At 35.5% G+C, this 26951-nt stretch overlaps 1 long non-coding RNA gene across 3 annotated transcripts in view; it reads right to left on the reverse strand.

Moving 5' to 3' along the window:
* Positions 1-1095: 1095 nt before the first annotated feature.
* Positions 1096-26951, reverse strand: part of LOC116238066 (uncharacterized) — a 128985-nt gene continuing 103129 nt past the window's right edge. Inside the window, exons 4-8 of one of the 3 annotated variants that reach the window (XR_016466388.1) lie at positions 23624-23739; positions 23460-23533; positions 23304-23356; positions 17774-17827; positions 1096-1172 (exon numbers count right to left, since the gene is read on the reverse strand). This is a non-coding gene — a long non-coding RNA (uncharacterized LOC116238066). Of the gene's footprint in view, positions 1173-14510; positions 14594-17773; positions 17828-23303; positions 23357-23459; positions 23534-23623; positions 23740-26951 lie in introns of those variants that run through there. The other 2 variants (XR_016466387.1, XR_016466389.1) reach the window with 2 other exon arrangements.

Genomic DNA, 26951 nt, shown 5'->3' on the forward strand with positions numbered 1-26951 from the left:
GGAGCTGGTGACAGTGCTGCACAAAGACCATACAATCTTTTGTTTTTACACTTTGATGGACCTCATTTAGGTTTCATTTATTCCCAATAAAATCTATTGAGGCAGAAAACTCCTTATTTTGTCCTTATATTTTAGTAATTTTGTTGTTTCTTGCATTCACAGAATATTTTGTAATACTTTTCAATTCAGTACATATCACTTTGTTACGTCCGGCAACCACCGTGACCAGGGCCACACCATTGTGGGGGGGGCTAGCGATCTGCATTCGCTAGGGCCATAGCAACACTAACACCAACATGATGGAGAAGCAAATGGTATTTATTAAGGCACTACAACCCTCTAAATACATATCCCCCTTCGTCTACACCCCCCAAGCATGCATCATACATCAATCACGGAGCAGGGGAGGTCCTATCGCGTTACAACCTGATACCTCATTAACGCCTACTACAACATCACTTCAACGCTCAAACATATTACTGTCATTTTATTTTGCAACAATTTGTCTTCAGCCATTAGATTTCTGTTTTAAAGTTACAAGAATTGAGAATAAATGGATGTAAAGATTTTCATTTTTAGATCTCGAACAGTCTTTTTATTTGATATGGTCAACGTATCTAACCACTCTGTTTCATTACCAGTAGCCATATTCCCAAGATGTATAAAATTCTTGTTCATTTCATTTTCATATTGCAGTTTCATCCTTAAAACTGTGTTTTATTTAATCAGGATATATTAATTTACTGCAGCAGTTTTCCTTATATAGATACTGCATTTTAAATCAACTGACTTTATTCTTTACTGTTTTCCAGCATTATCACAAAATTTTCTCTGATAAAAATCTTTAGGATATGAATTTCAGAGTTTTCAGTGCATTTTGAAATAGTAGATACACTCTAAATATAGTAGATAACATTTTGAAATAGACTTGATCAACATCAATTTTAGTTACCAGTTAAACTGGTAGATTTACTGATAGGTTTATTCTCCTATCAGGTTGCTTACTAAAATTGAATTATTACTTTCCACACTACTTACGTCTGTTTACCATTTCTTTAAATCCTTTCTTATTGACCCTCTTTCTGCACAGCTTTCCAGAATTCTCCCTGTTAATGTGCAAGTGTTGACATAGTCACCATAGTGGTAAATGGTAAGAACTCTTATTTCTGAAACTTAAAAAAAAAAAAAAATTGTTCAGATTGATGTGTCCATTTTTTAGGGTGTAAATTTTAGAACAGTATTCAGTGAGTAAAGGGATAAGGTAAGAATGCACACAAACAGTTACAAGGATTTAAAATCATTTAAAATTAGTTATCTGTGTTATTAGCTCATCTGAGTTGTATACAAAATGCTATTAAAGACTGCCAACTATTATCAGACTAGTTCTGTAGAGATGGAGATTTTACTGTGTAAACTTCTTTGGGTGTATTCACTACTGACTTACAAGATTATATGAACTCTTAAAATCTCATAGGAACTTTTATGTCCTTCCCCAAGGAAGTATATACAAAGCCTCTTGATCCATATACTGAAACAAAACAATGTGAATTTTTCAAAAACTCATTCACATAGTTTTCACATTTTTCTTTCCTCCAAGACAAATACTAATATAACTCTTTCTGAAAAAGTAAGTATAATATGAAAAGAACCATAAAAAATAATGGTTGAAGCAGTCAATTGTGTTGTCAGTATATACATATAAAAATGCTTACTACTACCACCTCTTCTGTGGTATATATTCTACTGTTGGTAGATCAGTGAAAACTGGAGGAAGAACTAGTACAGTTGTTAACTATCTATGAAGTTTCTAATTTAAAATTCCTCCCACAGGAAAGCTTAGTAGTCACACCTGAATCGGTTAATTAGAGTGTAATTTGTATTGTAGTCAAAAGTTTGATCACAAGTTCTAAAAAGATGTCAATGCACTTTATTAGTTTTTTTACTTATGACAGCGTGGTCTGGTAGCACATGCAGCATTATCAATACGGCAGCTGAGGCTTTAGTGAGAGCAAATGTCCTTCCTGTTTTCATAACTTTCCAGATAACTTTGAAGGTCTACGAAGGCACAGCCCTCCTGTCAGTATTCAACTTAACTAGTTTATTGCCAGTTCAGCTATTTCCAACTGAATTACATTCATATATGGAGTAAATTAATATGAGTAAGTACTTTAGAGTCTGCTAAAACAGTGTCCTGTGTGGTATTTTGAAAGTATGATTAGCAGATGTATATTGTTAGAGAGAATTATAAAACTTTTACTATGGTCTTTGAGATGATTGATATTCTCAGAGACAAGTGAATAGAAAAAAAGGCTTTGATTCTCTGCTCCAGAGCAGATGGATTGGAAAGATGATAAGAAAGTGAAAATGAAAGGAAGAACAAAAAAAAAAAAAAAAAAAAAAAAAGTAAAACAAAAAAGAAGCAAAGTTGATCAAAGGAGATGGAGACAGAACTACTAGAAGTTTAAGAAGTCTGCAAGAAGTCTGCAGCATCCTGGAATGTGAAAAAGTGCCAGTCAGCACAGTTAACATATTTACTGTTTTTTGGTTTGTTGAAGAGGCCTCCTGGAAACCAGGTCAGAGAAGGGGCACTGCTGCCTCAGAAGCCCATGGAAGACAAAGAAACATACCCTTTATTCTATTCTTTACATCTGAATTTGAATGACCATTTCACAGAACCACAGAATCACAGAATGGCCAGGGTTGGAAGGGACCTCAAGGATCATGAATCTCCAACCCCCCTGCCACATCCAGGACCACCAAACTCCCCATTTAATGCTAGACCAGACTGCCCATGGCCCCATCCAATCTGGCCTTGAACACCTCTAGGGACGGGGCATCCAAAACCTCTCTGGGCAGCCTGTTCCAGCACCTCACCACTCTCTGCAAAGAACTTTCCCCTGACATCTAACCTAAATCTTCCCTCCCTCAACTTAAAATAATTTCCCTTTGTCCTGCTGTTATCTACCCTTTCAAAGAGTTGATTCCCCTCCTGTTTGTAGGCTCCCTTTAGGTACTGAAAGGCTGCAATGAGGTCACCTCGCAGCCTTCTTTTCTCCAGGCTGAACAAGCCCAGCTCCCTCAGCCTGTCTTTGTAGGGGAGGTGCTCCAGTCCCCTGATCATCTTCGTGGCCCTCCTCTGGACCCCCTCCAACAGCTCCCCATCTTTCTTGTACTGGGGGCTCCAGACCTGGACACAGTACTGCAGATAGGGCCTCACAAGAGCAGAGTAGAGGGGCACAATCACCTCCCTGTCCCTGTTGGCCACCCCTCTTCTGATGGAGCCCAGGATACCATTTGTTTTTCAAGCTGCAAGAGCACACTGCTGGCTCATGTTAAGCTTTTCATCTATCAAGACCTCCAGGTCCTTCTCCACAGGGCTGCTCTCAAGGACCGCTCCTTCCAGTCTGTATGGATGCCTGGGATTCCTCCGGCCTAAGTGCAAAACCTTGCACTTTACTGTGTTGAACCTCATTAGGTTCACACAGTCCCACCTTTCAAGCCTGTTGAGGTCCCTCTGAATGGCATCCCTTCCTTCAACCGTGTCAACCGCAACACTCAGCTTGGTGTCATCAGCAAACTTGCTGAGGGTGCACTCATCTCCATTTCCATTAAATCTCCATTTAATGAAATTAAAACTAGCACCAATATTAATTGTGAGGAGACTTTCTGATAATGACTGTTTCTTCCCACCTCAGCTCAAGCCTCTTTCATGGCTTTTACAATTTTCTGTGGAAATTCTGACATTTTAGTTTTGAGCTAGTTCACTATGGCTTTTGCTCTGCCAAAGGAGCGAGATGTGAGAGGGAAGCAAACCCACTTCCCATTTGGCAGTTAATATTTATTTATGTAGTCTTATAAAATGACCATAAAACTATAGGGCTAAGTCAAGAGGAAATTCTTATACTGAATTAGTAAAGCATCTTTACTAATACAATCTTTACCATAGTAGAGACATTCTATAATAATAATCAAATAAATTTAAAGGTTTAGAAACATATGTAACAGTTGTTAAAACCATATAATTACATAAAAACCTAAGGTACATACGTAAACAAATAATTTTAAAAATGACATTTATATTCCCAGCACCTACTTCTGCTGAATAACAGTTATTCACAAAGGAAAAATAGAGGTAGCTACCAATTAACCTTCAAGCAAGTATTCCTAGATAAAATTCATCTCATTAATTCAATCTAAATGTCAACAGAAGTACTGTTTTTGTATTGAATCCTATATCCAAGAAAAAAAAATAAAGACTGCACACAGTCTAAGGATGACAGAAGGAAAATGCAACTTCTGGAAAGAAAGAGAATGACACACAGACGGTTTTCTCAGCTAATTCCATACCTATCAGAGGACTCCCTAGCAGGCTGCTTGCTTCCAGCTACCTCCAGTGTGTCTCCATGTTGTTTGTGGTATCCACACAGTCATTTTCTATCCCTCTTCTCTGTCTTCTGACATCTCTGCTGTGTTTTCTTCCCCTCATGCCTCACCTCACTTTCTTTGTAAGATGTCCAAGGAAGACTGCCTAACTGCTTCTAATGTCTAGTTGTAAGTATCAAAACACTTTTTGGACAGATGAGTGGTCATGGTAGTGTTTCCCTCCTTTTCCTAAAGAGCTACTCATTGTATCATCCTACCCCAAACAATTGGTATCCAGTACTCATAGCCAGTCTAGGGGCTGTAGGGAAAACAAGACGAAAAAAACAAGCTTGTGGCTGACAGTATCACAATACCTTCTTATGGTACAAAACTAACAAATTAACTAAAAAAAAATAATAATAAATTATTAATAAAGTTAATTCTTGAAAACAATTTACATGTTATGAAAATAACAGCCATAGCAGTAAGATTTCATTTTTCCAGACCAGTTTACTGCGAAGGAAGGAGGAAAGGAGGGAAGGAGGGGAGGAGGATAATATAGCTAATGTTACTATTAGTCAGTGTAATGAGAAACAAGTGAAGATGTCTTTGCATTTGTGTTTTGGCTGAAATGATAAAGAAGAATTAAAATAGCTAGGGAGTTTTCTGTTTTATTACTACCTAGTGCTGTTAATTACTTTCTTTAACACTTGTATCTTTTCTGCTTCATTAATTGTCCAGTAAAGGAGACTAACTAACCACAAAACAACATACAAGTACTTATGTTATTGATGCATTTTTTTTTTTTAAGTAATGCTTGGAAATAAATCACTGGCTACATACAAGACATAGAGGCTGTACGGAAACCTTTTTCTCTTTTCCTGAAAGTTTTAAACCATCTCTTAAATTTATTTATTACTTAATGATTGGCATAAAGGCACTTATTTGCACAGCTGGGATAATGTCTGTTCACAGGGACTCAGAGTGAAATATCCTGCAATTGCAACTAATCTATTTTATCCAAGTGTTTGTTCTCCGAGGCCAATGTCTGTCTGGAAAGTTCTTGTGTGTTAGAATGAACATTATTTCTTTCAGTGGTTTCTATTTATCACCGTGCTTTGGGACACTACTGGCAATTTAGAAAAGAATAATGCCCTCCAGGCTTGAGACCAACAGCAAGAGCTGTTCCCATAAAGACAAATGTACTAAAGATTTATCTGTTTACCTATGTAATTTTTCCCTCTTTAAGATACCAAGGGATTTTTTGGGGCATCATTTGCTACTGATTTGTAAGAGGTTGTTGTCTGAAGTAAAGAAACATCGCACCTTAGACTTTTCTTGCAAAAAATTCCTCATATTTTAGACAGTTGGAGGATTACAGAAATTACTCTAGATTGAAAGATATTTGCAGCAGCTTAGTAAAGCTGCTAATACATATCTTGGTGATCCTCAGTACATAAATAGTTTGATTCTTAGTAAAATGGGGGGGGGGGGGGGCGGAAGGGAAGGGCAGGGAAAGAAAGAGCAGGGAAGGAAAAGGCATGGAGGAAGCAGCTGTCATGTTTCCAGGACCAACTTCTAAATACTAAAGATAGGCTGTGCGTTTAAAACCTCCACTTACAGAAAGTAAGGATAAAAGTTTAAGAATTAACACTGTGTTGAAATAATAAGTTAATTATAGATTTAATTTGTCTTAATTTGTATACTGAGCCTGCATATGGAATCCTCATTAAATCTAATGATTTGTTGTTTTCTGCATATTTTATATTAAAAAGAGCAATAACAAAGGTTTTTGAGGAGTACTGAATTCAATTTTAAAATTCAAAGACATTGGAATAACATCATCAATTGTAGATTTTTATTTACTGCATTGACAGAGATATTACATGCAAAGAATTTTAAAAACTTAACCTCAGATGTAACAGTTTAGGTAGATAATCCTATTTATCAAGATATAGAAAAGATATAGAAAATGTAAAATGCAGATTTTACCATGATAATTAAAGATATTATAAGAGTTTGCTTAATTGGTTACATGATAATTATTTTGGTATTATTTGGTATTTATTATTTTGGTATTATTTTGGTAGATGTATTTCTGAGTGATGATTTTGAGTTAAAAATTCTAATATGTGGGAAATATGCCTTGTCAGTATCACCTTAGCTGTCACTGGAATATGAAATTTTTTAAAAAATTGCAAAATAAACCCGAACATCTGTATTTTCTCATCAGATCTTAAGTTACTGTTTTGCTGAAAGAGACTGGGGCTGTTTAGCAGTTGTTGCTTATCAGTGCTTTTCTAATGACTGAGTAAAGTATGAAGGTCTGTCTTTCCTTCTGAAATTCTGTTTCTAGAAGGATGATAGACTAGTTTCTCACATAGAACGTCTTCTTAAAAACAAAGTTTTCTTATAACAAGAAAAAAAAAAAAAAAAAAAATCCAAACTAAGGTTAGGAAGTGTGAGTGAAAATAAATAGGCTAGCTAATTAGGAGGGAGTAAATGGGGAACTTTGTCAATCTACTGTTGTCATCAGAGTGAGAAAGAAACAGTCAACATATTGCAACTACAGAAAACATCTATTTTTCAGGTTTTACATAATAAGCAGATAGAGGACTGCTTCTTAAATGAATCAGGAAATTAAACTTTATAGATCGTTTCTCTACAGATAAGGAAGGAGAAAATGAGATTTTAAAAAATAAAAGCTCACATTTTCTTGCACCCTTCACACCTATGCAATCTGAAGAAATTCAGTGTTTGTACATCTGCTACTTAGTTCTGACCTTGATCTTAAACTCGCATTACCATGATGACAATAAATAGTTACCTGGCTATTTGTCTCTGATAGCATTGATTAGAATTATTCTGACTCAAAATTAAAGGTCTTAACTCAATCAAATCTGTAAAAATCCTTGCATTAATAACTGTATTAAGCATCAAACAATAAATGTCTCATTAATATTCATGATCTTTTGCATACCAATCCCTATTCTAAAGAAATTAAAATGTTTTTGTTATTTCTGTTGTTTTTCATTTTCAGTGCATTGACTGGATTGATTTTATATCACTGAGTTCTGTGATGATTTATTTTCTGAAATGATTTATATTTACTTTCTTACTGTCCAATTAACAGCATAATGGATCATAATTCACAAGGGATACTATGACTTGAGAAGAGTCAGTCTTAATCAGACCAGTTTTAAATTGATTCAGTAGTCATCAAAGTTTGATATTCCAGTTCCAAATCTCAAAATTCTATTTGCAATTGTGTTTTTATCTTTTATTCCAAGTTTTCCAATTGCTGTATCATTGTTATTTAGGTTATAGAATTTGAGAAAGTAAAAGCAGTAAAGACAGAGGTAGGCACATTTGTTGATGAAACAAAAATCCTATACGATCCTTCCTCTGCCCTGGTGAGGCCACATCTGGAGTACTGTATCCAGTTCTGAGCTCCTCAGATCAAGAAAGGCAGGGATCTCCTAGAGGGTCCAGCAGAGAGCCACAGAGACGACAGGGGGGGCTAGAGTATCTCCCATATGAAGAAAGGTTGAGAGACATGGGTCTGTTCAGACTGGAGAAGAGAAGACAGAGGGAGGATCTTATCAACACTTAAAAATTTCTAAAGGTAGAAGTCAAGTGGATGAGGCCAGCCTTTTTTTTTCAGTGGAACCCAGTGACAGATCAAGAGGCAGATGACACAGACTGGAAGAAAGGAAGTTCCATATAAACAAGAGGAAAAAATAGTTTACAGTAAGGGTGACAGAGCTCTAGACCAGGCAGCCCAGAGAGGTTGTGGAGTCATTCTCTTGAGATATTCAAGACCCACCTGGATGCTTTCCTGCGTAACCTACTGTAGGGTATCTGCTTTAGCAGAGGAATTGGACTAGATGGTCTCCAGAGGTCCCTTCAAACCTCCACAATTCTGTTACACATTGTTTACCGTTTCTTCCATGGAAAGAAATTATTTAAAGCTGCAATTAATGAAAACATTTGGAAAATAAAAATATTTTAGAGGCAAGACAGTTAATAATGAATGAAAGAAGAGAGATAGAAAGACAAGAGAGAGGACTGGGAACTTTTTGTGACAGTGTAATAGAACTATCATTTGCTTTAAATAATAAATAGTTCTACAAACACTGGAACTAAGAGAGTTGTGTTTCCAGATGATTTGTGTTTCTTCAAATGACTTTTTAAATGAAGTAAACTAAGCCTGCAGCATGTTCCCTGTCCTTATTAAACACTAGAGAGCTCATTCAAGAAGGGAAAGAGAGAATGAGAACAAAAGTGAGACGGTGTCTTAATAATGTTCCAACTTCGATTGAAGCCTTTCTGAGAATTAAGTAATTTATAATCTCTCTCTCTTGTCTACACTCTTCAGCATGAGTGTGTGTGTAATCAGCAACAGTTCAATTAATACTTCAATGTTTTCTTCAGTCTAAGTGTTGCTATTGCTTCTTTCATGCCCCTAGCAAGCTATTTTCACAGAACTTGTAAGAATGTAACATTTGAAAGCTCTTTCTGTCGGAAATTGTCCACCCAGTTCTAGAACATTAGAAGAGCAGGGGCTGCCACGCAGTAACAGCAGCACTGACTGATGAAGTCTGCTTTGTATCAACTTCTTAGTCTGTAAAGAAGGGAGAAAAAAAAGCAAATAAATCATTATGTGGGAAAGCTGAATTTGTTGCCTACTTTTCTTTTCATCCATTTTTTCTGTCAAAAGAAATAAAACAAAACAAAAGTCTTACTTTTGTGCTTAGTTCAGGTTTATAATATTTCCTTCTGGTGAGCTAGGCAAAGAAATTCGACTTTGAATCTGTTCAGCAAAACATTATGTTACATCTCTGGCCAGTCAGTTGTCTAAATCATGCTGATTCTCCTTCCTGCCCCACTGAGTTGCCTCACTACAAAGAGAAACATATCGTCTCTTTTGGATCCATACTGTTTTGAGAGCTATTTCTGACAGAAAGACGTCTGCGTATCCCAGGTGCCAGAAGTTTCTGAGTGCATCTCTGGAGCAGTGGTCTAACCAAAAGATTGCTCTTCAGGGAAGAAAGAAAGATTTCCGTACTGAAGACATCACACATTACCTCAAGACAATATTCTACTTTAGATTGATTGAGATCAGTTTAATTTCTTTAAATTATTGTTGGGTTATTTGGCATTGAAAAGAGTCTTTCTGACAAGTATTATCACAACTAGACAGTGCTCAATGGTAAATTCATGCCCTTCAGTTGAAGTAGTTGCAGGAAGACAGGGCAGCATGGTGGCATTCTTCCAGCCAGATGATGACTGCAAAATTGACCCCAGCAAATCTAATCCTTTGAAGGGAATGGCTGTGCACAAGGTCTTTAAGGGCATTTCAGGTGCCATGACCATCAATTTACTATTCCTGCTTAAACTTGATGCTCAACTTCCTCCATTTTCGAAGTCCTACCATCTGCCTTTCTATTTAAAGAGCCTTCTCTCCACAAATAGAAGACATTTCACTTTGTTGTCATAACAACAGACAGTAGCTGGCCCAGGCTGGATACTCCTGCCCTTTTTGTTAAAAATTTAACACCAAGTGAAAACATTTGTGTCTCATTCTCTCTCCTGGATCCTTTTCCCTTTGGCTTTAATAGGAGAAAGACTCATTTTGCACTGTAGGTAGTCATTGTACTCTCTTACCCCCTCTCAAAACACTGTTTTCACACCACAAAAAATAACATACTTTAAGCTTAATTGTCCCCAAGAGTTTCATGTAGTGAGATGGGCATGCAAACTTCACCGTACAAGTGCAGTGGTCTTTTCCACCCTGGAGATCCTTTTTGCAAACATCACACTGCAGCCATAACAGCCATACCTGGACTGGATGAGGATTGAGAAGAAACCTATATTTGCCTAAACAAAAGAACAAGGAAATGTGGAAAACTGTGCCACAGTCATCATATCAGCTAGCATCAGTGAAAGACTTCACTTTCCTCAAGAAATCCATCAGACTAACATAGAGCTTTTTGATCAGGCTTGCCCTGCCATTGAAAGCAAACACAATTCTGTAAAACACCTGTGCTGTTTCATGACTCATGTTTTAATAGGAAGAAATTTCTCTCCTGAAAGTCAATATGAATGCAAGTCTGTAGAGCTGCATAAGAATATTAAATTTTAATTTATCCTAATTTTGCAGTTTATTTTACATGTCATATTCTGGCATACAATTTAGATATTAGCCTGACTTTTAGAACAATTTCTGCTTCAGAAATTAAATCATGTCAACATGAAAATGGTGAATGTTATCTTTGGCTTTACCCATTCTGTCCTCTTACAGTATACCTGGAATTGTCCTGACAGACAAATTTCTAGAATTTCATACTATTTTTGGCCTTGGAACTTTCCACAGCATAGTTGAGTACAAATTGGCTGGAAATGCCAATGTTAGTATCAGAGTTCTCTTTTCCCTTGTAATTTGGAAAGCAAGCATTTTAGAAAACCTCAAATGTGTCAGGACTCAGGTATTTCTGGCATAGAGTTCAATTTTTAGTAGTATCTGCCCGTTATCCAGTCCCAGATATGGCATCTCTAGACCACAGACAGTTTTTGATAGAGCATGAGCAACAGAAACATTATTCCCCTTGATTGGAACTTTTTGCCAAATTATATTGTCACTAGGAGTTCTGTGAATATCTGGGGAAGAGTTTCATGTAATTCAGCATCCTCTGCTACTCCTACATGGTTTCTATAGGTAAACTGCATCTGATTAGATGCCAGCCCAGCTGCAACTCTCTATTAAGTAAAAGTATGTCTCAGAAATGGGTAAGAGATATCTCCTATGCTTTCTTTATAAATCCATTACAGGCTGAATCTCATAGGAACATCCATCTTATCAATACTATCTGTAGCTGAAGTTTAAGATGCAGGTGGTTCATCACCTCCACACTGTACTTCCTGGCTGCAGAGAAAACTGTAATGATTTTTGCTAGGTGATGGGAGCTAGTAGAGAAGAATGTTGTATAAAATAGCAGTTCCCACTGCTACAATGCCATGATAATCATGAGCCCTAAAGAATTCTTGAAGAACCAGTGATCTTAGGAGTATCTGAAAGTTGTAGTACAAAAGGAGGAGAATGGAGTGTTACTGGGAAATGGAAGTGTGATCTTCTTGTTGAAATAAGGATTGAGTTCCCCAGACTTAATGGCAGAACTTCAGTTCATATGTTTAAGTAAAAACTGTATTACAGAAGAAAACATGCATCAGAGCAGATGCCTACCTGATAAAAATTATGAGGACAATCATTCTATTCAAACATGGTTCCGTGGCAAAAAATCCAGTTTGTTTTAGGATTTGCAGGTGATTAAGAGACAGCAGAAAACTGACTTTACTTTGTTGCAGAATCTATTATTTAGATCTATCTTTTATTTAGAAAAAGGGGCAATTTTTATCATGGTTTAATTATATCCCTTTTGTTGAGTACTTCACACTTACAGCCCCTTTGTTCAATAGACGTATTTTTTGTAGCATCAGAAACATTCACTTCTGTAAGTCCAAAATTAACATTACTATGCATTACTATGGTAGTGGAATGTATTAGCGGAGTATAAAAATAAAATCTCAAAGCTATGACAAACTACTAAGAATGCTACAGGGTCTCCACAGGGTTTAATCAAAAAATCTCATAATGACTTCAGTGATTCTCAGTGCTATATCAAAAGAACAGAACCGTGAGTTAAAACATTTCTATTCCCCAAAATGAGTCTGACAGCCCTTCTCATTCAGCGTCTAAGTCCTAAGCACTGTTAACACGAGTTTCTGTTGCTGATAATAATGTTTAACAGGGCTCCTTTCAGAGATTCTCCATACCTATCACATCTGTCTTTCACTGAATCATCTATGACTACAATTGTATCTCAAGGTCTCCAACTTCAGTTTCAGAAAAATGAAATGTGATTGTTGCACTGTTTTTACTTCACAACAGGATGGAGAGTGTTCATCTTATTTGTCACTATGTTAGTGAGATAGAACTGGTAGCAAGAAGCAGAAAAGAATGTGCAAAGGCTTCATTTAAGAAAACAGGCACAAGTAATGTGTAAGTAAAACTGGGTGAATAGGGATTTTTGCCATTACTCTTCTATTGGCTGAGGGGGGAAAAAAAGACTTGTCAGGTTGAACTAAACCATTTTTTCCTGAAAGCAAATAATAGTAACAAAAAAAGATAGTTTTAGTACAAAAGGTGTAACTTTTTCACCAAAGCTGGAATATTCTATCCTTAAGATACATAAAAATTTCCTTTAAAACTAAAAAAAAGGAGCTTTTGAAGCAGATTACAGCTGCTTTCAGAAAGTGTCAAAACAAAATTGTCTCACATCTTCTCATCCAAAAATAAACTATGGCAATTTGTTAATCACTCATCATCTCCACTGACAAAAGAAATTTGCAAACCTACATTGAACAAAATGATACAAAATATTTTCTAATTTTAAAGATAGAGAGAAAGTATAGGCAAGGAAAAAGGCCATGAACCGTTCCTATCTGCTTTACTTGTCTGCACTTGATTTGAATTTTCAGTCATGGATGACATACGATTTCCACTTGCTGTAAAAACATACTGTGTCTCATACCACACTCATCAACAGTTTGTTGAGTTGACTGGCTTCCAACGTACCTGTCACCCATCACAATTAACTACAGTCACTGTCACAAACAATTTGGGAGATACACATCTGTGCTCACACAGTCAGTCCCAGCTGTGATGTGCATATGTCTCATTTGATGAACCCAACATGACAACAGGTTTCTTGAAAATGAGTTAAATACTGTGACCTGAACAAAATACAAGGATGTATAATCTGTTTTTGGGTGGATTGAATTTACATTCTTTCTGCATTGCTACAGAGATTTACCAGAGTGTCTCTGTAAAATTGTTTCTTTGAAAGCTGTCCTTTGTACAGAAAAAATTGCTGCTGAAAAGATACTCCTAGAATGCAGTGGAATAAACAACAGGACATCTAATTATTATCACTGGTGTGGTAAATTTGACACATGGTTGCACCAGGAGAGTATTGTCTGCCTTGTAGCCACATTTACTGTTTGTCTGAAGTTCAAGACATTGATTCTGTCAGTAGTAAATATTTTAAATACAGTGAGGCTATCAACCATGTTAACCAATTCGAACTAAACAATCTCCTAAATAACTAGAAATCTGTGTCATTCAGAAACTGACTTAAAGTAGTTTCTGAACCACTGCCAATATTTCAATATCTAATTAAGAAAATCCATTTTGGTACCCTCCACTCCCCCCAATCCCCCCAAAAAAACAAACAAAAAAAGCCCTGAAATCTTACATGATATAATAGCAGATCAAGACTTTAAGGTCTATGGAGCACAGAGGAAAATGTGTCGCATCTGGAAAATGTGTACCTGTAAAATTTTTTTCCTTAAGGTTCACCTAAGAATTTATCCTACTATCAACAGCTCACTCAGAGGCTGCTCTTCTGTTAAATAAGCATGCCAGATATTTCAGTGCCTTTTATGCTATGCTGTCATGTATAGATAACTGTGCAAAAATTGCCAGATGAAAACGATAATGTTTTGTAATTCATTTGTTCAAGTTAAAGCAATTATGCAAGTCACAAGACAATGAACATTTTGAATCAATAAATGCCTGCCTGAAAATGAAAAGCACAGTGTGATACTCGAAGAGTTTATATTTACTGCTACTGAAATGCTCGCAACAGTATTTTGTAGGACAGAAACGACTGTCAACACATTCTCCAAGCTGACTTGCTGCCTTTTGATTAAAGTAACAGAGGAATATGGTGCTATTTTATATGGTTATGGCACCTACCCTGCAGAACAATGAGACAAGGACGGATCTAGTACAGGCAGTGACAAGTTTGTAAAGAATTGAGGTGACTGTAGATGTTCTTCATCTGCTGAATATTTCTCCTTAGTTTAGATTAATATGCGAAACAGGAACTTGGTTTCATGAGTAAAATCTCTCTGAAGTCTGACCAAGCATATCTATCTGTAACTAATGGAGCCACCCTGAGGCTAATAAAACCAAAGAACAGTTATTTCCCTATCTTGTCTGATAGCAGGATTCCTACTACTATTGACTGAAAGCAATATGCAATGACAAGAAAGAGAAGTGTTGGCGTGGGTACTTAGTACTTCATGTTTCATTTTTGTAGATCTTCAAATGCACTGCACATTTTCTAACTGTTTCAGTTTTTTGGTTCATGGATATTCTCTCCTAGATCTGCAACCATAGAAAAAAAATTCTACATGAAATGATTGTTTAAACAATTCAAACTATATATATATATATATTCTAAGTACAGCACTCCACAGTAGCTGGTCTTTCATAGCAGGGAAAAATAGATATTTAAGAACCACAGATTTGATAGAAACACCTTTAACTATGAGTAGGAAAATTCCAGCAGACAATAAAGAACATAATTCTTAGCAGATTATAACTTAAATAGTGTACCATGGGTGTCCAACCTTTTGGCTTGCCTAGGCTACATTGAGTGATGAGAAATTGTATTGAGGTAAGTTGCTACAAAAGAAATGCCTCCTATTTATTTCCATGGAAACTACAACTGATACAAAGAGCACAATAACACTATTTGATAAATTCTCAGCTACTAAATACTATTTTTCAACATAGTAATCAACATTAACTGTGTATTTTCACCAGCAATGAGTAAGCGTTTGTCCTCAGCAAGCTTTGAGACAAAGGTGCAAAAGAGTAATCTCTTACAATGCCATGCCTATAAAAATCTGCATCAGAGGAGGAGTCCCACTGTCACCACAGCTGAAATGCAGCATCCACTGCCTCACTGTGCTCACATCTACTTTTTTGTCTCCATAAATATTAAGCAAGCATTGGCAATTGTTAACGGGTGCCATTTTTTTTCTGCTTGAGGAATTCAATGGTACACCTTTGCTTCATACACAATTTCATGTCAGACGCCATTTTGTCTGCCTGCTCCCTTGCTACCATTTGTCACACAGCAATAAAATGCAATGGAACATTGTTGGGAAGGTTCAACTTCTACTACTGTAACACCATTTGCCCCTGATGTGGGCCAACATAATAAAACAGGAGGCTTTACTTTTGGACCAGTCCTCACAAAGTATACCATATCATCAGTACAAAAGTAACAAAACATTTTAATTTTTAATATTTTTCTTAAAACATTAAAAAAAAAGAATAGAGGAACAAAACCATAAAACTAGTGAGATATGTGACCTTATGAAAACAATGCATCAGGCTGTCTTGATGGCAGTGGCTGCAATTCTTAGTGAGCTCCTGAGGTATTCATCAGATTTTTGATGGAATTTAACTCTTCCTATGCTTCATTCCTGACAATAGTTGTTCACAAATGTACGTACTGCCAGAAAGCAATGACACAAATAAGGCATGATTGTGAAACGTGGGATATTTCACTCTGGTAAGACAGGATTATGAAAGTCTAGTACAGAGACATGATCAAATTTTTGAGTTGAATATCTGATAGCAACTCTATACATGCAATTTGAAAATTTTCAGGGAATGTATTTATATCAGCTGAAAATGCTGTCACAAAGATAAATTGATTTTTTTTTTCTCAGTCTTGAGTCCTAGTCTCAAACTCCTTTATCAAAATAGAAAGCAAAACTGCATATTCTTCCATGTTCAGAACATCATGTTTAGCCAACTGTATGGGAAGTGTTGAGTCACAGCCTGCACCACTGATTGATCACCTGAGGAAAAGATTGAGTCAGCTGTGGGAGCACAGGTGAAGGCAATTCACCTGTGTGACTGGAAGCCTGGCTCCACCCCTCCTTGGCTCCATTTAAGGGCTAACTGCCACCTAGGGAAGGTTTTCTTTCTGGAGATTTCTCCTCTGTGGAGTTCTTCCTGCAAACCTAGATGTTTGGATACTGATGAACATTCCTTCTCTGTTTCTTTTTCCATTGTCGCTGTAATAATCTTTCCAGCTGTAACACCAGTGTATCAGAATTCAGTTGTGTGATATCAATTCAATCAGCACTTCACACAGTGCCCTCCTCATGCCCAGCTTTCAGTTGGCACAGTGTTAATAGCACTCCAATGGTTTGGCTGAATGACTGGTACACACCTGGGGCTGCTCTAATGGGAAGCATTTACAGCATGGGGCAGGGGGTGGGCTACACTGCTAGCTAGGCTGGACTGTGGGTTGGATATGCCTGAACTGTAGTAATGGTCAATATAGCCACAACTAGCAGCATTAGGAAAATGCAACAAAACTAAGCTACAGAAATGCTAGCCTGACACATGTGATAAACATTACCAAAAGTGGATTGAAGATAATTAAGTGCATGGAGCCTTTTATTTATTTTCAAAAACTCCAGATTCATAAATTATGATTAGTTTGACCTACCAAGTAGTTTATGAGTATATGGTCATCCCTCAAGCTGTTTATAACTTGACCTAAATTTACAATTCTAAAATGTACAAATACATACTTTTTAAATGCCTTATTTATATTTAGAATTTTAATTGACAGTACTACTGATAGAGAATTTACAGTAAACCAGTTTTTATTTGTCCAATAAAAAAAAAAAAAAAAAAAAAAGCAGAATAATTTCAGATTTTCTGAACTCTAGGTAGTGAGAATTAAAAAGGAAAAGCAGTCATACAGCATAATTTCACACTTGACTCCTCATTCTTCTGCAGTATATTTCTTTTTTCCCCACTTATCCTTTTCTGTTGTTTTAGTTCTCCATGAACATACTTAAGGACTTTCTTACAGGTTAATCAGTGTAGGATATGCCTAATTGCTTTCCTTAAAGGATGGTATTTATACTGACAGTACATAAATGAAATCACTGCTGTTGTTAGATTTTCAAATCTTTAAAAATTTAGAATTAGGGAGAAGGCTATGGCAAATTGAAGATTTTCAATTTGTTTGTAATTTTTCAAAATGAAGTGCATTTAAATTCTGTTGAGGCATCTTAAGGGAATTAAAATCTACAGAGAAACGTTTTATTTTTTATTTTTTTCTATGTAAGTTACAATGGCAACTTCACAATTAGAACTGGGAAACGGAAGAGAATAAAGTTACAGTTGTATTTTCTTAATTGGTATGAGATATATAAAATGCAAATGCCTCATAAATCAGGCTAAAGCTCTGTGATCAGACATTCTAATACTGTGTTTATTTCTGCTACGTGCATGGACAGAATGCATATTGTTTTCACTCTTATAAAGCATTCCATTCCTTTAATGTAGGTGTATATTTTCCATAGGAAAGATAAATACAGCTATGCATATTACATATTTAGAGTCATAATGTCTTTGTAAATTGGCACTGTTAAAAAGACCCAATATGAACTAGGGATAGACAAAAGAAAAAAAACATATGAACATATCAAAATATATTCAACTCTCAAAGCATTCATAACCACTAACCTTGAGATGCATACTACTGAATATCACAGAGGAATTAAGTTGATCACAACTTGCCTGGAAGCAGAACAAAAAAATAAATTACACTTCTGGTGCAATTTCATATTAGTTAATGATAGCAATAATTGAAGTTCAAATAAGTTTACTAAAATGAGAGACAATAGAATTGCCCCATCTGTTCCACAAAGGACAGGGAACACTCAGTTTGTTTTATAGCATAAATACAGCCTATGAGATCAAGCACTGTGTAAGCATCATTGAGGTTGTAATGATGGACAGTGCATTTCTGGGGATTACAGACCATGCTCAGATTCTCAGCTTGAGGTCAAAGATCTTGGGAATTCAGTCTCCTGAGAACTGAAGTATAAACTTAAAATTTCATAACAAATGGAAACTATATTACAAATTGGAATAAGAATTCATGCCCACAAATTCATTTCACAAAGTATTATGTCTTTATTTTATTTTTCACAGCATACTGACATTAGACATGATGAAAAGTAAATTTCAGAATGAAAGGCTGCATTGTCCAGCTGTAATAATTCTATTAGGGTTGAAAGTTATTGGAAAACTGCAAAGATCTATTTATTAATTAAAAGCAAAGACTAGAAAACTATTCCCCACAACAATAATCATACCTACACATAATATTGGAGTAATCATTATGAGATAGCTTGCAGAGCAACTTACTAAAATTGGACTGTCGATTAGATCATAAAACTCACTTTCTTAGAGCAACTCAAGAGGAAAAAAAATTGAAAAATGTTTTAAACAGAAGGGTTGATTTTAGTTTTATTGGGGAGATGTGTTTTATTGTTGCATGTTTGCTTTTTTTTTTGTCTTCTGTTTATTTGTGATGGTATTTTTTATAGCTGATCATTGTACTGCAAAGAATATCTGCATAATTTGGCGAGGTGGGGGAGGGGTGTGAATATATAGCTCTACATTAATAACTCAATCTTCTTTTTCTCTTGCATGGTCTTCGGGGGCTATATTTCACAGCCCAAAACAATTTATTCTACTTGCAATCCTCAATCCTTCAGAAAAATTTATATTGAAAATGAGCAGTGAATATTCTTCTTTCAGAGATGCCCTAGGGAATATAAATTTGTTACAATAGTTTCTGATTCCAGTTCCATTTCTCAGATAGTTTATCCAGTGTTTTAGACTACCTGATGCAAATCTTCTAAAAATAACCTTAAGCTCTTGTTTTTTATAATTCTTTGATGCCTTAAAGAAAGAATAAGTCCAAAGATAGATGACAGAAGTTTAACAGAACTATGCTATAGTCTAAATTGCTGGAAATAAATGTGCAAAACTGTACAATTATTGAACAATTAACTTTTTGGACTGCATTGTGATCTACCCTCAGGGTAAAATACACCAAAACACCTGTTAAATAGTGTAAAATCTAATTTTACTTAATGGCCTTTATTTCCCTAATTTGCTTGGGAAAATCTGCAATCAGGAAAAAATATTTTATTCCCATTGTGGAATGAAGTGCCAATTTGTTCCAGTTCCTTTTAGTGCGTATATCGCATTTACACTAAGTGAAATTCATTTGCAGATGAACTTTATAGCTCCAGGAAGTTGTTACAGGAACTCTGACATGCAGAAAAAAACTTTGGTGTCTGTGTGTTCCTGGAACTCTTGATTTTTATTTATTGGGATGGATTTTAATGACTCAGGCCAATAAAAGTCACATGGATTATATTAAAATTATAGAAAATCTTAGCTGGAGTTTTAAAATATCTAAAGTGAACAGAAAAGTCTTCTGCACACAAAAGGAGAAATGTAAAGAAAATTATTTCAATTTAGATTTAATTTAGTTCATAATATATCAGAAAACAACTTTTTGGTATACTTGAGCCCACCTACAGTGTTCATCTAAAAGTCCCATTAGCAAGTTAATTGATCTTCCCTGATGAAATCTTAATGATCCCACCCACACAAATGTTAATGTCTATTTAACCTGAAGTAGCCTAGCAAGCACAAATGTTACCTTTGAAGTAAGATGATATAAGGAAAGTAAGAAAAATCAGGATTCAAATTACTTTTCTAGGACATTTTTCTTTACTGTTTATTTGGAAACTCTAGCAGAAAAGTGAAAAAGGGACTTCTATGTATTCAAAGAAAAGAAAATAAAGAAGTGGAGTTTAATGCTTCTTAAAGATGTGTGCAAGAAAAGTGCTTGTAAAGGATATACATTTCATAAAAGCACTGATTCAGGGTAGGATACAAAGGATAAAAATAAAAAGAGGTTTGTTGATATTTAAACTAGCTCTATACCTAGAACTTGTTGGTTATGTGGATGTTTGGTAGCTATTTAATGGCAATGCAGAGGGCAACATGAAAATGAAGTCATAACACCTGTGCTCACAATGTATAATGCAGGGGTAAGACATAACTAACAAAAGTAAATTAATCACCAATAAACGACTCCCAAATCATTCATCTGTAATAACAATTAAATTTGGTTCAGGGTTTATATTTCCCCACCCAGCCACAAAGACCACTTGAGATTATTTTTCTCCTTTTTCCAAAACAATTATGTTCTATATCAGTTGAATTACAGAATTGGAAATAAACACTTATGCTCCCTAATTATGACAATCATTTTCTAGAGAACAAAAGGTTCAGTTGCTTTTGTTTTAGTTTTATTTTATTTTTTATGTGGAATGTAACTTTGTTTATAACAATCAGCAATTAGTTCTGGCAATATCCCTGTGGCTCCCCAGCCAGCTGGAAGCAGAAACAATTAGATAGTTGGCATTTATTTTAGGGCAGCAGCTTCAGAGTTCTGAACAAATACTCATTTTCATCAGTGTTATTTAGGTTTTTAAGAATTTTCTTCCCAGATTTTTCTCAGGAAACCATTTTAGTTCTATGTGACTCCATTCAGAATTGAATGAGACTTACTTGCCAGTCAGAAGGCAATGTTTTTATTAGAAGGTAACATATGTGTTTAGAATGGAGTTTCGGGATACTTTACAGAGTTTAATAATTATTTCCAGTTAACTACAGAAGAAAGAGTTGGGAGAGGTTAGAGGTCTGACAAATTTATATAAGATTGTGAATTACACCTTCCATTTGAAAATGTATCTGAATACTAGCCTTTCAACCATAAGCTTTAACTGATATCAGCTTTTAAATTTCAGATGTCAGTTAAAAACTGTGAAGTACAAAGTAAAAAGTTTATGATCTAATCCACACTGCAAAAAATATTAAAGAGATGAGATTAAAAAAACCCCACAACACTACTATATTTTAACTGGTGTAATTAAGCAAGCTGATTTCTTTTTGGTATCACAGTAGATTCTTGGGGAAGAACTGTAGATAAAAACACAGTATGGTCTCTGGCATGGAAATGGTGAAAAATGTGATTGCTGGATATGAGGAACACCATAAGAACAAATCTGGCATTGATATCTGGACCAACAGTTGTCAGAACAGTCTATGAGAAGTACAATACAAGGTTACAGAGAATTAAGAAAAGTCCAGGAAGCATGGAAAGTGAGTGAGAAATACATAACGATAAAGAATTATTTGAATGCATAACAAGTAGTCAATATTATTATATATTTAGTTAGGAACAGTACTTTCAGAAAAAGGGAGTTAATACGACAGCCATATTATTCTAATGAATAGAGAAGCTACTGTTTGTGGGTTAAACTGGAAAGCAACTTCAGGGTGGAAGGTGGGGGGAATACTCACTGCGTACTTAAGTCAGCGTTAGCCCTGCACATTAAGTTACACCCACAGAAAGAGCAAAGACTGAATTTAACAGAATGCTGTAGATTCTTAAGGTATCAGCTTGCAATGTAGCAGATAGAAGGAAAGAGGAAGAATAAAACATCTTGAAAACTATCCAACAGCAGAGAAGGTGCATCTAAATCAACAGAAACAATCTGATCAATGTATTGGAAGTTGCACTGGCTCTGGAGGTGTTCAAGAAACATTTGGATGTTGTGTTAGGGACATGATTTAGAGAAAATTATTGGTGATTGGTGCATGGTTGGACTGGATGATCTTAGAGGTCTTTTCCAACCTTGGTGATTCTATGATTCTATAAAGAATGCTACATTGTAATACAGATATTCTACCCTAGGTACTTGAATTCTTACCATTATCTTACCATTATATGATATTTCCCTTTGAAAATATGCAATCTTTAGAAACTACCTGATCAGTTTGGAGCTGCAATGAATCTAAGTATGCTACATGACAACATGGACAACCCATGTAATGTACTCAGGTTGCTACCATTATGTTGTGTTCTTTCCCTTTCTGATGCCAAAACACTGCTGTTCCACTGGCAGTTCACACTGATTACCTTGCACTGTTTGTCAAAAATCTGATTCACATTGAAGATTGCTTTTTTTAACATCCAGAGGGATCAAATTTTCAAAGTGCTTGGATAACATCAGAACGCAGTGTTCTTTCTAAAACACTGAGTTACATTTTAAAATTATATGAAGACCACATTGGGAGTTAGGCAGCTACATATCAATTTATCAATTTCTGATCCTCAGAAATAGAAATCTCATGGACATTCAGTGGTACTTAACTTTTATATGGAATAAAGATCCTAAGACACATATACATCTTTAAAAGTTTGGCCCATATGCAGAATACATTGCTTACCAAAGCATTGTGTTCAGTTTTGGGCCCCTCAATACAAGAAAGACATTGAAGCATTGGAATGTGTTCAGAGAAGGGCAGTGAAACTGGTGAGGGGTCTGGAGCACAAGTCTTATGAGTAATGGCTGAGGGAGCTACGATTGTTTAGTCTGGAGAAGAGGAGGCTCAGCGGAGACCTCATTGCACTCTACAGCTTCCTGAAGGGAGGTTGTGATGAGGAAGGTTTTGGCCTCTTCTCCCAGGCAACAGAAAAGTCCTGAGGAAATGGCTGTAAGTTGCACCGGAGGAGATTTAGGTTAGACATAAGGAAAAAAATTTTCTCTCATATAGTAGTGGTCAGGCACTGGAATGGCCTGCCCAGGAAGATGATGGAGTTGCCATCCTTCACAGTGTTCAAGAGGCGTCTGGATGAGGAGTACAAGATATGGTTTAGTAGCTTGTGGTAGCAATGGTAATGGGAGGATGGTTGGACTAGATGATCTTGTAGGTCCTTTCCAACCTTGTGATTCTGTGATTCTTTAATATCACTTGTTGCAAGTCAACTGTGATCTACCTGCCATAACAACAACAGAAATAGGGTAACATTCTATTTAATAGATTCTGTCAGGAGTACTGGCTCAGACATAACTTTTCACACATGTGGCTAAGTTGCCTTCACAATGGTGCTTAAAACCTATGAGCATTCACTCAAAGAATTTCACATAGACATTATACATAAAAATATAACTCTAGAATGGAATACCTATTAAATACTACTTCTAGTGAATATGAATCAACAAAAATAGAGTGGAGAAACGTCTCATACTTTACTGTTTAAAAATAACTTTTGCTTTGCCTAATGCTTAGTGAAGAATTACACAGAAATTTTTATGTTTGTATTGGTTGGACTTACAAGTCAAATCCTGGACCCAACATCTTTCTTGCATATCAGGAGGCACTCTGCAGCTTCAAAACAGATGAAGAGTCATACTGCCAGTTTTACAGTCATTTTCCTTTATCTTTTATTTTTCCCTTCCTCTTCTCACTCAGGTATGTAATGAGTCCATACCTTATCATGTTCTGACAAGGGCACAGTCTCTTCAGGCTTCCATGGAAGTAATGTGCACAGCATATATATAGAACCTATGTAAGGGTTATATATACATAAGGGTTATATATACATAACATATAATAATAGAAATATTGAGAACAAACTCTTTAATAGGTGGATACCATTGTATGTCCTGTCTTATCCAGTGAAGGTGATTCAGCAAAGGATTCATCCACAGATAACTTAAGTGTTGCCTCGAAACCATCATTCTGCCATTTCTTATTAGACAGGCCCTTCACTGTAAAAAAAAAAAAAAAAAAAAAAAGAGTGTATTAACAATGCTGGAAACATGAGGCCATTCGAAATTAGTAACAGAACAGAGGAACTAGGCAAAGATGTAACTTCTAGAAATCATTTAACTGTCCAGATGTTTAGTCACAGATCATAATCATTTGGATTTTGCAGAAATGGCCAAAAAAATTGTCTGGGAAAATCTAGGAAGTACTTTTTAAACATTTGTTTCAATATATGTCTAAAGCTGAGATTTATTGTTCTATTCTATTGCTGTTCTTTTGTATTTGCTTTCTGCTGTGGCTTTAAATTGTGTTTTCTGTTTATTTCCTTTTCTAAAATACAGATACATTTCTTTAAAAAGCAAAAAACATCTTTTTTCTCTTACCAAGTCTTTATTCTGTATTATATGGGCGCTTGTTCTGTTTTCTTTTCCCTTTCTCTTCCAGGATATATCTAATATTTATAGTTTTTTAAAAATCTTTCTGTTGTTACGTCTATTTCCTTGACTCACATATACAGTTTATGATAGACAGAAAAACACAATTTTGGCATAGTTCAAGTACAAAATCAATGAATATGTATAGTAAAGGAAGTTGTGATTTCTAATATCTTTTCCCTTCAACAAAAACTACTGCAAAGATGCAGATAATTATTACACAGCTCAGTACAAGTTAGAAATACGTATTTCACATTTACTTCAAACTTGATATACAATAGAAAAGGGGAGTAGACTTGTCCTATCTATGTAGCAAGCCTTATTCTCTTGTCACTAGTACAGTATGATGTGAGAGACATCCAAGTAGCACAAGAAAAAACATCAAAGGAATATACTGTTTTAAATACCCTTTCAAAAGTAAATAAATAAACTCTGACATCTTGGATGGGTTGGAGAAGATATGGACATATGTTTATTCTGCAGGGTAAGTAGATTTGATAAGAGGACTCTTCAATAATGACAATGATAAAAGCCATATTTTTTTTCTGTAGATCATACGCATACCTTTAGATTAATTTATACGCAGCTTTCTGAATTTCCATAGATGTTGAAAATTACTGAACAGTTAGAATAACTGTTGAATAGACCCTATAGGGTTTAGAAATGACTAGCAAAATATATCAAAAGCAAATAATTATTAATTATTTATATTTATTATAAAAATATAGATTAAAATATAGATTTATTATATGTTAATTATTTATATTCACTATAAACCAATTTTTTCATAACAATGATAGAGAAAGAAAGAGACTAAAAAAGGAAACTTGGGATGGCGTTTTACATATTGGAAAAAACGTTCCTGGTTTTCTTTAATAACAGGAGAGAATGAATTTTACTTTTAGTAAAGTATTGGGTAAAAGCTGACAGGAATAAATTTGACATCTGGCAGCAAAAGCATCTGCTGAGATGTACTTAGGGTTTTATAAATGTGTCTTGTGGTAAAACTTTTCTATAACAGACTAACATAATAAAACAGAAAACTAGACTTCTGGCATTAAAGCTAATTACAAAGAGGATGAAGTCTGGGAAAAAGACACAGATGAGATCAACTGCCTGGTGATAAACTTTGTAAATATCTAAGGGATCTAAAAAGTACAAGTAAGTATTATAATAACAAAAGCTCACAATCAAATAATTTTCATAAAGAAAAGCCTGCAACATCTCTCAAGTTTGTATAAAATATCAATCCATGCTACACTGTAGTAACTACAGAGCATAATAACCTTTTAGCCTTTGATCTTATCTCATCATGAACAGATATATAGAAACACTTTGATCTAAATAGTGAATACTTTTCCCAAAAACAATTCAAAGGGCCATCTGGATGTTCTCAAATAGAATAGAGTGGAGTGAGATACAGCACTATGAGAAACATACCCAAGTGTGAAAGGACTTAAATTATTAAAGGATAACGTCCATCTTCTGAAACCTAGTGATGAAAATACTGCAGTGTTTTCCCTTTCAAAATCTCCCCTGAATTGAACACCCATGTTGCCACCCTGTTCTGAGAACAAATGCTAGCTTGCAACATACTCATTTTAAAAAGCTTTTCAGCTTCAGTGCAATCTTCCTGGCAGATCGAAGAAGATAAAGCTTTCCATTTATGTTCATAAGTCTCAGAGGTTCTCCTATACTTTGCTAATAATAATATTTACTGTGGGATGTTACAGATTCATCTCTCATGATTCTTCTGAAAGGGAAAAATGCACCCCAGGCTTATGTCATTGTCCTAAGAATAGTTCAGAACTGTTATAAGGAAAGCATTAAACTGTGATTACAGCCTGTGCTAACTGATAACAAAAATAAAGCTAAATTCAGGCCAGAGAATGAACTCAATAATGCAACTCATTTTTGAAATAATTTCTAAATCTGATGGTTGAAGTCTCAGTCTTAGTATGACTGACTCGGGAGTTTAATAGTAAAACAGAAACCCGTTCCACAGCTACATCTTTCATCTATGATGCTAAAACTTGAGTAGACAGCTGGAAGAGAAGCAGACTTAAAGTTCTGTGGGTCAGCCACAGAAAAAAATGCATCCTGACTCAAAGCATTAGCACTTAGGGATATATTGGTTTATTGTACAAAATACTGATATATTTAGTTAGTGTAGAAACTTTTACTGGGAAGCACGTGCTCTCATGAGTACTTTCTTGGAAGGAATATAAGTAAACATTCAGCATTTTAAATATTGCTCAGCCTATAGCAACAAGAAAGAAGCAACTGACTAAATTCTTGCGTATAAAGCAAAGCCAAAGCAGGAATGATAACCATTTGTCTTTGCCATTAATTTCCAAAACTACTGCTCTTTCAGGAGATAATTTTAGAAAGCTGTTTAAAGAAACTACATTAGGTTTTTTTTCATTTCCTGATCTAAAGAGTTTTTAGACAAAATATGCAAAACAAGGAAGATCAAGTCAGATCAAAATCGAGACCGTTTCTTTCTTATCAACTTCTTATTTTCTACTTGTAACATTTAACCTCTTTTTTCCATAAATTAATTCTCAATCTCTCTCTAATTAGTCCACGTGGGCTAACAGTTCAGAAGTGTATGGGAATTATTGAATCATGGCCTGAACCTCTGATCAGCTGAGGTAAGCAGTGAGTCAGCTGTGTGGGAGCACAGGTGAAGGCAGTTCACCTGTGTGACTGGAAGGGGTGGAGCCTGGGCTCCACCTCTCCTAGACAACATTTAAGAGTCGACTGCCACTGGGGAAGGT

The sequence above is a fragment of the Phasianus colchicus genome, chromosome 4 (assembly GCF_987193195.1).
Source record: "Phasianus colchicus chromosome 4, bPhaCol1.hap1.1, whole genome shotgun sequence".
Taxonomy (NCBI): Eukaryota; Metazoa; Chordata; class Aves; order Galliformes; family Phasianidae; genus Phasianus; species Phasianus colchicus.